We start from the raw sequence: 15,853 nt of genomic DNA on the forward strand, positions 1-15,853 counted from the left end.
GCAGAGCCTGGCTCCAGCCTCTGGGCACTCCCCCTGCACATCTTCATCACCATGAATGAGGTCACCTCTCAGGCTCCTCCTCTCCAAGCTACAGAGCCCTCAGCTCCCTCAGGCTCTCCTCATAAGGAAGATCTTCCACTCCCTTCATCATCTTTGTCACTCTGTGCTGGACTCCTTCAAGGAGTTCCCTGAGGTCCTTCCTGAAGTGAGAGGCCCAGAACTGGACACAATATTCCAGATGCAGGCTCAGCAGGGCTGCATTCATATTGTTCTAATAGGTGCACTATCAGAACAATCTGAATGACCAGTTAGTGAAATAAGTCTAATGAGAGAAACCTAAACATCATGCAAGAACATTTTGTGAGAACATAGACTACAAGTCTTGGGTCTTCTGCTGAGCATGTGTTGTTACACTGCAGAAGAGGCAGTAACTCATTTCACACACTGGAGATAATGTGCTGGAGGGGGAATAAATGGACCACATCAGTTAAGCCTGCCACACAGTGTATGGAATTTTTCAAACCACATGTCTTTGCCAAGAGATAAAGCCCTCCTTGAAACAGTGCTGCAACAGTTAACAATGGCAGAAGCCTGTGCATAGCAAAGAAATGTTATTTAAAACACTAATGAAATATACTGGAGAGTTAATAGTCAATGTGATTTCATCAGCCTTTTGCCTATCCAGACATTAGTGGTGTCCCCCAGGGATCAGTGTTGGGCCCTATCCTGTTCAATACCTTTGTTGATGATCTGGACAAGGGGATTGAGTCCACCATCAGTAAATTTGCAGATGACACCAAGCTGGGAGCAGGTGTTGATATGTCAGAGGGTAGGAGGGCTCTGCAGAGGGACCTTGCCAGGCTGGAGAGATGGGCAGAGTCCAGGGGCATGAGATTTAACTGTCTGGGTGCCAGGTTCTACACATTGGCCACAACAACCCCAGGCAGTGCTACAGGCTGGGGACAGAGTGGCTGAGAGCAGCCAGGCAGAGAGGGACCTGGGGGTGCTGGGTGATAGCAGCTGAAGATGAGCCAGCAGTGTGCCCAGGTGGCCAAGAAGGCCAATGGCATCCTGGCCTGCATCAGCAGTAGTGTGGCCAGCAGGAGCAGGGAACTCATTCTGCCCTGTGCTCAGCACTGGTTAGGTCACACCTTGAGTGCTGTGTCCAGCTCTGGAGTCCTCAGTGTAAGAGAGATGTTGAGATGCTGGAAGGTGTCCAGAGAAGGGCAACAAAGCTGGGGAGGGGTCTGGAGCACAGCCCTGTGAGGAGAGGCTGAGGGAGCTGGGGGTGTTTAGCCTGGAGAAGAGGAGGCTCAGGGCAGACCTCATTGCTCTCTACAACTACCTGAAGGGAGGTTGTAGCCAGGTGGGGGTTGGTCTCTTCTCCCAGGCAACCAGCAGCAGGAGGGGACACAGTCTCTCCTTGATGTGCCAAGGGAGGTTTAGGCTGGATGTGAGGAAGAAATTCTTTCCAGCAAGAGAGATTGGCCATTGGAATGTGCTGCCCAGGGAGGTGGTGGAGTCACCATCCCTGGAGGTGTTTAAGCAAATCCTGGATGAGGCACTTAGTGCCATGGTTTAGTTGATGAGATGGTGTTGGGTGATGGGTTGGACTGGATGGTCTTGAAGGCCTTTTCCAACCTGGTTAATTCTGATATTCTTTGATTAGAGTGGCATCTAAAAGGACTTAGGCAACCAGAGAATGTGTTAAAGTTTGTACAGTTTGGCACTAACAGCACTGAAGTCTGTCTTGAGCATATCTATTTTTAAACAGAGTCTGACTCCCATGAGCTTAAGGAAAGGGAGATAGCTCACATCTGAAATCCCTGTAGCTGTTGATGCTTAGACATGAAGGCCAAACTTCTGCCACATAATGAAGCACTTGAGTTAGAGCCAGTCTGAGGCAGGTAGCTCAGCACAACACAGAGGCAGCAGTTCAAGGCTCAGGGCAGTTCAGAAGTTTTTGCAGAACATATTAGTGCCACATCAATGCAGCTACACATTTTCAGATTCAAATGGCTTCTCTTTGTTTCCACACAACAGCTTCTTGTGTTTCCTCATCAGGTTAACTCCAGCAAAGCCAATCTGGACGTCTGTGAGGGAGGGTGTTCATATGGCCAAAAATCTTCTCACAAGATGAGCCTTGCTGCTATTTCTTGCCACTTTCTCTGGCAGCCAGTTGTGTGAAAGAGAAACATAAATATATTGTCAAAGATTATTCAGGGTAAGCAAACATTATCCGGGACCCAGGTGAACCTCATGAGGTTCAACAAGACCAAGTGCAGGGTTCTGCACCTGGGCTGGAACAATCCTCACTATCAATACAGACTGGGGGAGGAGGTGTTAGAAAGCAGCCCTGAGGAAAAGGACTTGGGGGTGCTGATGGATGAGAAGCTGGACAGGAGCAGGCAGTGTGAGCTTGCAGCACAGAAGGCAAATCCCAGCCTGGGATGCATCCAAAGATGTGTGGCCAGCAGAGCCAGAGAGGTGATTCTGCCACTTTGCTCTGCTCTGGGGAGACCTCACCTGGAGTGCTGTGTACAGGTCTGGAGCCCTCATCATAGGAGGGACATGGAGCTGATGGAGCAGGTCCAGAGGAGGGCCATTAAAATGATCAGGAGCTTGGAGCAGCTCTGCTATGAGGACAGGCTGAGGGAGCTGGGGGTGTTCAGCATGGAGAAGAGGAGGCTCTGGGGAGACCTAATAGCAGCCTGCCAGTACCTGAAGGGGGCTACAAGAAGGCTGGAGAGAGACTGCAAAGGCCTGCAGGGACAGGATGAGGGGCAATGGCTTCAAACTAGAGCAGAGCAGATTTGGATTGGATATCAGGAAGAAGTTCTTCACTATGAGGGTGATGGAACACTGGAACAGGTTGCCCAGGGAGGTGGTTGAGGCTCCTTCCCTGGAGATATTCAAGGTGAGGCTGGACAGGGCTGTGGGCAACCTGATCTAGTTGGGGATGTCCCTGCTGACTGCAGGGGGCTTGGACTGGGTGACCTTTGGAGGTCCCTTCTGGCCTGGACTATTCTATGATTCTGTGATTCTGTGGTTCTGTGGTTTTATGACTCTATGATTCTATGATTCTATTTTCCAATGTTTTTCAATTTAGGATACCCACTTTTAAAGACACTGGGTGACAGAGTTTCTATTTATGGCTTTCCTAACCATCACACCAGTCTGATAGTGTTAAGCCTGATGATATCCAGATAACTTTCACTGAAGAACAATGGCCCAGATTTTGGATTTTGCATTCTGTATTTGGTGCAAAATCTGTGGGGAAAAAAAAAATCAACCACTCAAAAGTGATTGTGATCAATGCTGCTAAATATTTAGGACCAATTTGCCTTAGGGATGGCTCTAACTTGCAGCAGCCAGGGTGCCCTGTCTGTGTTCAGTTGCCTCTATATACTTAGCTGCCTTAAGGCCTGCAATCCAACACATGCACATTTCACAACCAAGCTCCTTGACTGCATGTTTCTAATCTTTCTGTGGAAGGCAGTGTCTTACTGTGACACTTAGTCCAGAAGGTCTCTGCAATCTGGTGGTGCAATCTCAGTGTGGTAAGAAGTGGGCAAAGTGGAGGCCCAGTGATGAGTCTCATAGAGAAATTCAGCTCCTAATTACAAAACCTACATCTAAGTGTTCACAGGTGAGCCATGTGACTCAGCTGACATGATAGACATTGGAGTTAGAGACCTGTGAGAGGGAAATTCAACTCCTTTCACAATAGAATCACACAATCAATCAATCACAGAATTGTCAGGGTTGGAAGGGACTTCAAGGATCAGCCAGTTCCAACGCCCCTGCCATGGGCAGGGACACCTCACACTACAGCAGGTTGCTCACAGCCACATCCAGTCTGGATGCAAAACCCTCCAGGGATGAGGCTTCCACCACCTCCCTGGGCAACCTCTTCCAGACTCACCACCTTCATGGGGAAGAACTTCTTCCTAACATCCAATCTCAATCTACCCATTTCTAGTTTTGCTCCATTCCCCCCAGTCCTATCACTACCAGACTCCCTACAAAGTCCCTCCATAACTTTCTTGTAGCCTCCTTCAGATCCTGGAAGGCCACAAGAAGGTCTTCTTCTCTTCTCCAAATTGAACAACCCCAACTCTTTCAGCCTGTCCTCATAGCAGAGCAGCTCCAGCCCTCTGCTCATCCTCATGGCCCTTCTCTGGACACATTCCAGCATGTTCAGATCCTTCTTGTAATAGGGGCTTCAGAACTGGTCACAGCACTCCAGGTGGGGTCTCACCAGGGTGGAGTAGAGGGGGAGAATCACATCAGTTTCTTAGTTCTGAAGTGAATACTATCCTCAGTGGCTTCTGCAGAAAATGAATTAAATGCACAAATCCTGAGTCACTTATTCATGGAACACTTAAACCTTCAGTAAAGGAAAGGTACTTGATGTTTCTCCACTAAACAAATAAGGCAACTATCTCCAAACAGATAACTGCAGGGGTTAGCTGCTAAGTTGTTTTACATCCAGAAGACATTGGTGGATAAACACTTTTTTTTTTCCTCACCCTCCCCCCCCCCCATCTCTTCATCCAGAAGATGTGGTGCAGTCAGGACCTTAAAATAGAGTTGGAGATGGAAAGGATTTTGGGCAGCTGGAAAAACTGTCAGTGATGTGACGGCTGTACAAGCATATGCCTCAGAGCTGAAATTCATAAAGGCTGTGATAAATGAAAGAGAACCACAGAAAGGTACAGGCATTGTCAGCATGCTTCTGCCTTTTTCCCAGCCAAGATTGTGGAAAGCAGCCAGAGCACAAAAAAAAAAGCAGTCTGTATTTATAAGCCTAATAAGCAAGCATAAGGACTTCAGGACTAATTTAAGAGAGCAATAGGGGAGAAAAAAAATGTGTCAAGCTCAGCTCTCAACCACTTCACAGCATCTTCCTTTTTTTTTTTTTTTCAGTGACTGGAAGATTCATCTTCCTGCTTGGTGTGTAAATAAAGATATCAGCAAAATGCAGAGCTTTCTAGGCATGTGGATATCATGGCCTCCATCATCCTTTTTTCCCCCATTATTGGAAAGCAGATAATACATTCACAGGCAATATTGCTTCTTCTGACATCAGCCTCTGAGCAGATAAGAATTCCTTTCCATTTGGTACAGAGAATTCTACAAAGGTCTAAAAATGCTAACAGTGGGTATATTTATATTTTTTTCCTCTCCAGTAGTAAAGTTCATGGTATAAACTGCTAGTTTTGTGTAGACTTGGGTAAGGTTTTGATGGAACAGAATCACAGCAGAGGATTGGCTGTAAGAAAGGGAAATTTTTGGATTCTGCCTAAAGGCAGTAATAACTTTTCCATTCAAGCAGTAGTGTACCTCTTTTAACTTAATAACAATGTAGATTTACCATACAGGTAAACAAAAACAAATATACATAAAATTGGCAGGAGGCTCAATAAGAGCAAGAGCAGGGTTCTGCACCTGGGCTGGAACAATCCTCACTATCAATACAGACTGGGGGAGGAGGGGATAGAAAGCAGCCCTGAGGAAAAGGACTTGGGGGTGCTGATGGGTGAGAAGCTGGCCAGGAGCAGGCAGTGTGAGCTCACAGCCCAGAAGGCAAATCCCAGCCTGGGCTGCATCCAAAGATGTGTGGCCAGCAGAGCCAGAGAGGTGATTCTGCCACTTTGCTCTGCTCTGGTCAGACCTCACCTGGAGTACTGCATCCAGCTCTGGAGCCCTCAATATAGGAAGGACATGGAGCTGATGGAGAGGGTCCAGAGGAGGGCCATGAAAATGCTTAGGGGGTTGGAGCAGCTCTGCTATGAGGACAGGCTGAGGGAGCTGGGGGTGTTCAGCCTGGAGAAGAGGAGGCTCTGGGGAGACCTAATAGCAGCCTGCCAGGACCTGAAGGGGGCTACAGGAAGGCTGCAGAGAGACTGTTTGCAAAGGCCTGCAGGGACAGGATGAGGGACAATGGCTTCAAACTAGAGCAGAGCAGATTGAGATTGGATGTTAGGAACAAGTTCTTTACCATGAGGGTGGTGGAACACTGGAACAGGTTGCCCAGGGAGGGGGTTGAGGCTCCTTACCTGGAGATATTCAAGGTGAGTCTGGACAGGGCTCTGGGCAGCCTGATCTAATTGGGGATGTCCCTGCTGACTGCAGAGGGGCTTGGACTGGATGACCCTGGGAGGTCCCTTCCAACCCAGACCATTCCATGATTCAGTGATTAATTCTGGTAACTTTGAGATCCAATGCAGAAAAGCCATAGGCAGCAATTCCATCTTTGCTGTGATAGATTTCACAGTATGTAACAATCAGATTAGAAGTCACAGAGAAGAGGACAAAATACAAAACTGTTCTCTTCATATTAATCAAGAGTAGCCAGTCACTCAATTTCAAAAAATCATTTAAAAATATATATATAAAATCAGAATAAGCAAGGAACATCCTATGGAAGTATAAATGCTTATGTCATTTGAATCACAACCACAATCAGAGCATTTTTAGTATGCCACAGCTGTTATGAAAAGAGTAACACAGGTCAGATATTTCAAGTATTAAGGACTTTGGTGCTAATGGCTACATTGAAAGAAACTCTGCTTTTTCCCCTGATTTCAGTAGTGTCAATATGCATCAGATTGAGCTGTTCTCTGCTTCTGAATACTACCAGATGCACCTCCTGAACTGGCTTCTTCTCCATCCTGACAAAATGGAAATGAGAGAAGAAAATATGGAAATAAAAAATACTGATGGAAATCAGAGCTTCAGTGCTTCAGCAGATTATTCCACAAGTAATCTCAATCCATCAGAGAGAGAATGAAAAACCTGGGGCTGTTTAGTCTTGAAAAGACTGAGAGGGGATCTGATCAATGTCTCTCAATAGCTGAGGGGTGGGGGTCAAGTGGAGGGGGCCAGGCTCTTTTGCACAGTGATAAGCCAAGGAACAATGGAGACAAACCTGAACAGAAAGGTTTCAGCTCAACATGAGGAGAAACTTCTTTGCAGTGAGGGTGACAGAGGCCTGGAACAGGCTGCCCAGAGAGGTTGTGGAGTCTCCTTCTCTGGAGACTTTCCAACCCCACCTGGATGCATTCCTGTGTGGACTCCCCTGAGTGATGCTGCTCTGGCAGGGGGGTTGGACTGGAAGACCTCTGGAGGTCCCTTCCAACCTCTAACACCCTGTGATTCTATGATTTCTGTGTGATTCTGTGAAAATATCTGCTAAGGAAGAAGATTAGAGGTCTTTAAAGTGGTTGGTAGTTCAAGAACTGCAGAAAGACAGCCTCTATAAACACGTCTTTGATTTCCTGAAGTTGATTCCTTCATGAAAAGCAAGCTGACATTTTGTAATGCCACACTTGCAGAAGGCAGGAGAAGTAAAAATGACAGGTGATTACATCTAATTAAACTTTATTAGCATGCACATTAACACTGATTTGAATGCTGTATATGTTTAGGCTCTTTCATTGTCAGTGAAGACATTTTAACTTCTTATGTCTTTTACCTCTAAAAATTCTCTTTATATCTATTGGAATGTGCTGGCCAGGGAGGGGGTTGTGTCCCCAAGCCTGGCTGTGTTTGAAGGTGGTTTGGCTGTGGTGCTTGGGGCTGTGGTTTAGGGGTGAGCCTTGTAGAGTAGGGTTCTGGGTTGCACTTGGTGATCCTGAGGCTCTTTTCCAGTTGGAATGTGTAACAGTGTGAGAGCTGAAATCCCCCTCCCACACCAACCATGACCAGGCTAACTCAGTCTGGGAGCAAATGAAATCTGTATTTACAAACAAAACTACAATCTCTGATGAAATGCAATGAATCTGTACAAACAGACACTGTTCACAACTCTTACAAACATGTACAACCAACAGAAAAGCACAACCAAGCCCCCTTTGCTTCCCCTAAGGGGCTTCCCCTCTGGCAGAGGAAGGAACACCCCCAGGCCCCTCTGGCAGAAGGCAGAGAGTCAAGAAGCAGAGAGGCTGTTAGACTTAGCTTGCCAAGGTCAGTGTGTTATCTTCAGCCAGAAAAGAAGAAACAGCAGACAGAAGCTGAGCAAGCTGAGACCCAGACTGCCCCAACTCCCCAACCTTGTTTTGAGTAGAGATTCTTAAACATTTCTCTCTCTCTCCAATGGAAGTGTTCAGAATAATCATCATTTTGCTTTCTTACACCCAAGGGTGATTAATTTACATTATTTTCACTTTCTCTGCTCAAACTTTGTGAAGAAAAGTTAAAAAGTCTTAAAACCATCACAGAATGTTTCTGTGATTCCATGATAAAAATGAACTCACTTATTTTTTCACTATTACAATTATTTTAACTGCTTCACAAAGTTCTATTTTTCATTTTTATATTTATAAAAGGATAGTAATTTTATTTTCAAAAGGGACTGGGATCCAGAGTGATCCACAGGATTTGTGATATTCACCTGAATTTATTGGCAATTTGCAAACTTTTTGAAGGAGAGAAGGAACAATGTGTAAACTAGTCAAGTGTGATACCAAGAAGTCTCCAAAAGTCATGTCATGCAGTCTAGTTACAGAAAGTAATGACAAGGGTCAACAGCATTTGCAGTAATTGATAATACATTCTATATTAATGATGGTAGATGGCTGGGGAAAGCATTTTTTCACAGAATCACAGAATGTTAGTGATCAGAAGGGACCTTGAAAGCTCATCCAGTCCAAGCCTCCTGCCAGAGCAGAATCACCTAGAGCAGACCACACAGAATCACAGAATTAACCAGGTTGGAAAAGACCTTCAAGACCATCCAGTCCAACCTATCACCCAACACCATCTCATCAACTAGACCATGGCACTGAGTGCCTCATCCAGGCTTATTTTAAACACTTGCAGGGATGGTGACTTCACCACCTCCCTGGGCAGCACATTCCCATGGCCAATCTCTCTTGCTGGGAAGAATTCCTTCCTAACACCCAGCCTAAACCTCCCCTGGCACAGCTTGAGACTGTGTCCTCTCCTTCTGTCATTGGTTGTCTGGGAGAAGAGACCAATCTCCACCTGGCTACACCCTCCCTTCAGCAAAGGAATACATCCAGGCAGGTCTGGAATACCTCCAGAGAGGGAGACTCCACAACCCCCCTGGGCAGCCTCTTCCAGTGTTCTATCATCCTCATAGGGAAAACATTTTTCCTTCTGTTTCTATGGAACTTCCTATGCCTCAACTTCCACCATTGCCCCTTGTGCTGTCATTGGGCATCACCCAGCAGAGCCTGGCTCCAGCCTCTGGGCACTCACCCTGCACATCTTTATCACCAGCAATGAGGTCACCTCTCAGGCTCCTCCTCTCCAAGCTACAGAGCCCTCAGCTCCCTCAGTCTCTCCTCCTAAGGAAGATCTTCCACTCCCTTCAGCATTTGTGTGGCTCTGTGCTGGACTCTCCCAAGCAGTTCCCTGAGGTCCTTCTTGAACTGAGGGGGCCAGAACTGGACACAAGATTCATTTCATTACCATTCAGTTATGATGAGTTGAAAAGACCTTTGAAATTGTCTCATGTCCTTACTGTTAAGAGACCAGCTATAATCTTGTCCAAGGATATATATACTATGTTTAGCTCTTATTTCCCATTTTTGGGTTGTTTTTTTTTTTTTGGGGGGGTGTTGACTTTATGTTCTTCCAAAAGTAATCCTCCTATTGTCTTCTTACTAACAAGGAGTGAATTAGTCCAGACGAAATCGAATTCACTTTAAAAGGGGAAAAGTCAAAATGTGATTCTCAGAGTGGATCCATTCTAGAGCACATTCACATAATTAGTTCAGAGCCTTTCACTTGTCAGCCATTTGTAGGCAGCCTCATGCAAGATCATTCACAAGCAAAACACACCTGCTTAATGGGCTGCTGGTAGGCAACACAGGAGGGTCAACTCATGGCTCCTGTGCATGTCACATATCTACTTACACGCCAGCAGAGGGAGGATAATAAATGCTGTCATTCTGATAGGCAGTTCTTTTGACACCAATCACACAATCACAGAACGTTAGGGGTTGATGGTGACCTCAAAATATCATCTAGTCCAACCCCCCCCCCACCCCCCCCCCCACCAGAGCAGGATATTAATAGCTGATAAAAATCAAGTTTCAGAGCTTAAACTATCTACCAAAAGGGCTGACTGATCCCTTCCCTGGTTGTCTTAGGGCAAGAAAATACAGTATTCAGCTGCCGTTTCCTGATGCTTAGGGGACTTGAGCATCTCCCCTGTGAAGAGAGCCTGAGAGCCCTGGGGCTGTTTAGTGTGGAGAAGAGAAGGCTGAGAGGGGATCTGATCAATGTCTCTCAATAGCTGAGGGCTGGGGGTCAAGTGGAGGGGGCCAGGCTCTTTTGGGTGGTGCACAGCAATAAGCCAAGGAACAATGGAGACAAACTTGAACAGGGAAGATTTCAGCTCAACATGAGGAGAAACTTCTTTGCAGTGAGGGTGACAGAGCCCTGGAACAGGCTGCCCAGGGGGGTTGTGGAGTCTTCTTCTCCGGAGACTTTCCAACCCCACCTGGATACATTCCTGTGAGGAGTCCCCTGGGTGATGCTGCTCTGGCAGGGGGGTTGGACCTGATGATCTCTGGAGGTCCCTTCCAACCTCTGATACACTGTGATGGTGTGATACTGTGATCGATGCACCAATGCAAAGTCTGAGTGAGTGGAGATTCACCTTATCAGCCAAATGATCAGTAAGGCAGTTGAGCCAACAGCTTGATCAGGCATTCTGCAATCTTAAGAGATTTCATCTGAGAATAGGCTTTGTGTGTTGCAAAGTAAATAAGTAAAACATATAAACTAAGGCCCTGGAGAAAAAGTGTACTTCAAAATCTCTAGCAGAGCTACCTTCAGAAATAAACACATTCAGATATCAAACAACCAACAGGAACAGTTTAACAAGACCAAGTGCAACGTTCTGCAGCTGGGTCAGGGCAAGCCCAGGCACAGATATAAGCTGGGCTGGGACTGGATTGAGAGCAGCCCTGAAGAAAAGGGCTTGGGGGTGCTGGGGGATGAGAAGCTCAACATGAGCTGTCAATGTGCACTTGCAGCCCAGAGAGCCAAGCAGAGCCTGGGCTGCATCAGGAGAAGTGTGGCCAGCAGGACAAGGGAGGGGATTCTCCCCCTCTGCTCAGCTCTGGTGAGACCCCACCTGGAGTACTGTGTCCAGTTCTGGAGCCTCTGTTACAAGAAGAGGTGCTGGAAGGTGTCCAGAGAAGGGCCATGAGGATGATCAGAGGGCTGGAGCTGCTCTGCTATGAGGAGAGACTGAGAGAGTTGGGGCTGTTCAGTCTGGAGAAGGCTTCAAGGAGACCTTCTTGTGGCCTTCCAGTATCTGAAGAGGGCCTACAGGAAAGCTGGGGATTGGGATTTTCTAGGGTGTCAGATTGGATGTTAGGAAGAAATTCTTCCCCATGAGGGTGGTCAGACACTGGCACAGGTTGCCCAGGGAGGTGGTGGAAGCCTCATCCCTGGAGGTTTTTGCAGCCAGGCTGGATGTGGCTGTGAGCAACCTGCTGTAGTGTGAGGTGTTCCTGCCCATGGCAGGGGGGTTGGATCTGGATGATCCTTTAGGTCTCTTCCAACCTTAACAATTCTATGATTCTATAACAAAGGGAAGAAAAAAAAAAAAAGCATACAAGGCATAAAATCTGTTCAAAGAGAAACAAAATATAGCACTCCCATAATAACCTTTTGCGACAAAGGTGACAGGATCCCTTTTTTTGGGTCTTTATAATCTCATAGAGACAAAAAAGAAAAGGACTTCTGCAAACAAATAATAATTTATTACAGAAAAAAATTTTCACAGTGTCAGCAGGAGTTAATGAGTTTATTCTTCTGTGCCCCTGTGTTCTGACAAAAGATGGATAATCTAGAGCACAGCTAGTGGTGTATGGAACTCTCTCTGCTTCCAGTGCCAGCCACTAGTCTCTAGTGACCAAGGACTGCTAGTCCCTAAAGACCCCAGAGAATCACCTGTGCCAGTGTCTCACCACCCTCATGGGGAAGAACTTCTTCCTAACATCCAATCTTAATCTCCCCTGCTCTGTCACCATGATCTGTACAGGGGATGAGCTGGCTGTTCTCAGCCCAGCATCCATGCAAACCCCACCAGTACCATGTGTTTGATGCTAGTCACAACCCCCAGAAGCATTTTCAGCTCTATGAAGCCATGAATTTGCCATGGTACAACAAAGTCTTTCCTTGCCTTTTCAGAGCAGTTTTGAGACAAGGCAGCATCTGGAAGCTTCCTTGTTTGCAGCAGCCTCTGCCTGCTCAGTGTGTCCCTGCCAACTGACTGAGATTTCATGTCTATCATGCTCCAAAGCCCACATTACACCAAATGTATATTGTGTACCTTGCCTACTTCAGAGCCTCCAGCTTTCAGAAGAACAAACATCAGATTCTTTTTCCATGCAGAGCAAACAGCCATTTTTTTTTTTCTGGCATAGCCTTCAAATGCCATGACTCTACTTCACTGTTGCATTTCATTAAGACATCACCCTTGAGGCATTACTAACACACCAATTCAATAAAATATTAAGATGAAATCATCTTCTGTTGGCTAGCAGAAGGCAGGCACAATGCAGAACAAGGAAGTGCTCAGACTGTTTGCAGTGGCTCCTTTTAGAGATGTGAGACACTGAGATGTGAGGCTGGAGTTCCTCTCCTATGAGGACAAGCTGAGAGAGTTGGGAATGTTCAGTTTGGAGAAAAGAAGGCTCTGAGGAGACCTTATTGCCCTTTCAGGATCTGAAGGGGGCTATAAGAAATCTGGGGAGGGACTTTTGAGGGTGTCAGGGAGTGATAGGACTGGGGGGAATGGATCCAAGCTAGAGGAGGGGAGATGTAGATTTAGAAATTAGAAAGAAGTTTTTCCCCATGAGGGTGGTGAGACACTGGCACAGGTTGCCCAGGGAGGTGGTGGAAGCCTCATCCCTGGAGGTTTTTGAGGCCAGGCTGGATGTGGCTGTGAGCAACCTGCTGTAGTGTGAGGTGTCCCTGCCCATGGCAAGGGGGTTGGAACTGGATGATCCTTGAGGTCCTTTCCAAGCCTGACAATTCTGTGGTTCTGTAATTACATCTCCAAATAAAAGACTTATCCTCAGTCATCATGATACAAACACTAAAGATACTGTTTAAAGCCAGGGCAAACATCCAAGTGACATAATGAGCATCCCTGAAAAGAAAGATGTAGTGTCAGTCTTCCATATTGTCTTAAATGAAATAATTTCAGCCCTCTACCCTGTATGTCTATTTTTATTAATTCACAGTACCACAGTATCACAGGACATTAGAGGTTGGAAGGGACCTCCAGAGATCATCAGATCCAACCCCCCTGCCAGAGCAGCATCACCCAGGGGAGTCCACACAGGAATGCATCCAGGTGGGGTTGGAAAGTCTCCAGAGAAGGAGGCTCCACAACCCCCCTGGGCAGCCTGTTCCAGGGCTCTGTCACCCTCACTGCAAAGAAGTTTCTCCTCATGTTGAGCTGAAACCTTCTATGTTCATGCTTGAACCTGTTGTTTCTTGTCTTATTAATGCACACCTCTGAAAAGAGCTTGGCCTTCTCAGATCCCCTCTCAGCCTTCTCTTCTCCACACTAAACAGCCCCAGGGCTCTCAGTCTCTCTTCACAGGGGAGATGCTCAAGTCTCCTAAGCATCCTCCTGGCTCTCCCTTGGACTCTCTCCAGCAGGTCTCTGTCTCTCTTCAACTGGGGAGCCCCAAACTGGACACAGGATTGCAGCTGTGGTCTCAGCAGGGCAGAGCAGATGGGGAGAAGAACCTCCCCAGCCCTGCTGACCACACTTTTCTTGATGCAGCCCAGGATACCAATTTGTGCAGTTGGTCTCAATTTTTCCCTCACTGCTTCTCAGAAATACCTTTGTGATGACCACCAGCAATCCTCCCTACTTGTTCCCCATTGTTATTGCCTGTCCTACAGGAATACCTAGAGATCCTGCCTCAGATCTAGGACCTGTGTGCCAAAAGGTGCTGTATACAGAAGCAGCATACCTGCAATCAAAATATCTCCAATCACATATCTACAAATATCTGCAATCAACATGCCTGCAGTCTTCCAGAGGTGGCACAAAAGGAATAATCTCACTAGCTCCATTTAATTGCACTACTATTTGCAACTGAAATACACTTCTCTTTTTCTGTACTGATCTCTGTGCAATGAGAAGAAAAAAAATAGAATATTTCATTCTTTCCCTGTTGTCTATGCATTGTCTTTTCACTCCAGGTATTCACTTATCTGTGACTCAGGAAGAAATACTTCTTTGGGCCAGGTTTAGTGATAATGATTACATGCTAAATGTAATCATTAGAAAATGAGACACATCATTGTGTGCATAAAGCTCCTCTTGAACTGGAACCTGATGAGTTAATTCTCTGACTGGCAAGAGCACTGAATACAGGAATAGTGCTTAAGGTCTGTTGTGTAAGGGAAAGATTTACAGGGAGCAAGGACTTGCCAGACACTCTGAGTCCTGATAGCACACTGCAGAGGGATGAGTGTCCTTGTACATAAAGACTTCTGACAGTGTGGACATTTCCCTGGCTTCGGAGAGAGGAAAGGCCACGTAATTGATAGAGGAAAATAGAGCAGTGCCTAATCAGCCAACACTACTGCAGTGCTTCAGATTTCGTGGCTGACACTGCAAGTTCCCTCCCCTGCATCCTCAGGCTTGAGTGCCCTCTGGTAGCACATTGACCTGGCAGGAGCTGCTGTTCAGATGTGTTGCTAAACTACCACTGTCCTCATTTCTTCCAGAAAAGGAAGTAACATGGAAAAAAAAACCCAACACAATATAGAACCATAAAAGCAAATGCACTGGGTTGGAAGGGACCTCTAGAGGTCACCTAGTCCCACCTCCCCCTGCAGTAAGCAGGGATGTCCCCAACTAGATCAGGACATCTCCATCTGGATCAGAATATAATACATAAAGAAAAAAAAAAAAAAACCTTTGAAGGGAAAGGAAGGGAGGCAGGGCTGCAGCATTTGGCAGATGCCCCCCAGTGCCCGAATGCTCTTCTCATCTTGCCCATCTGCAACCAGACATTGCCACAATCCCAGTCTGAGAGAATAATAAGCACTGGTCTGTGGCTACTCTGAACATGACAGAGAACTTCTGTACAGCTAAAACTGTGTGTGCTTCAGGAAGATATTTAGTGTAAGGTCTGAGCTTCGATGCAGTTGGAAAATCTATGTTAAATCTCAGCACAGGATTTTTTTTCTTTTCTGGCCTGCAGGCATTTCTAATAGTAGAACATCACTTTCCTGCCAAGACAAATTCTACCTCTTGCTTTTATTTTCCCATGCTGCTTCCTGTGCCAATCAGCCTCTCAGTTGCCCTGCAAATCCTTCTAGAAATGCACTTCCTCAGCTTCTCTTTTCAAAGCTGATTTCTTCTCTAGCACCACATCCTACCATACAGGGATTGGGACTTTAAATGTGGAACTTGGTCTCCTGTTGGTAAAGAGGGTACACACTGCTAGATAATGGGTGCTGCTAAATAATGAGAAACAGTTCATCAAAGTATTTCTGCTTCTGTGCATTGATATCACAGAATCACAGAAACATTCAGGTTGGGAAAGCCCCTCAGGATCACCAAGGCCAACCCAGAACCCTACTCTGCAAGGCTCACCTCTAAACCACAGTCCCAAGCACCACAGCCAAACCACCTTCAAACACAGCCAGGCTTGGGGACTCCACCACCTCCCTGCCCAGCACATTCCAAGCCCTCACCACTCTTGCCCTGAAAAAATGTTTCCTAATGTCCAGTCTGAACCTACCCAGGGGCAGCTTGAGGCCATTCCCTCTTGTTCTATCACTACCTGGGAGAAGAGACCAGCACCAACCTCTCCACAACCTCCTTTCA

Source organism: Indicator indicator, chromosome 3, assembly GCF_027791375.1.
Source record: "Indicator indicator isolate 239-I01 chromosome 3, UM_Iind_1.1, whole genome shotgun sequence".
In the NCBI taxonomy this organism is placed as follows: domain Eukaryota; kingdom Metazoa; phylum Chordata; class Aves; order Piciformes; family Indicatoridae; genus Indicator; species Indicator indicator.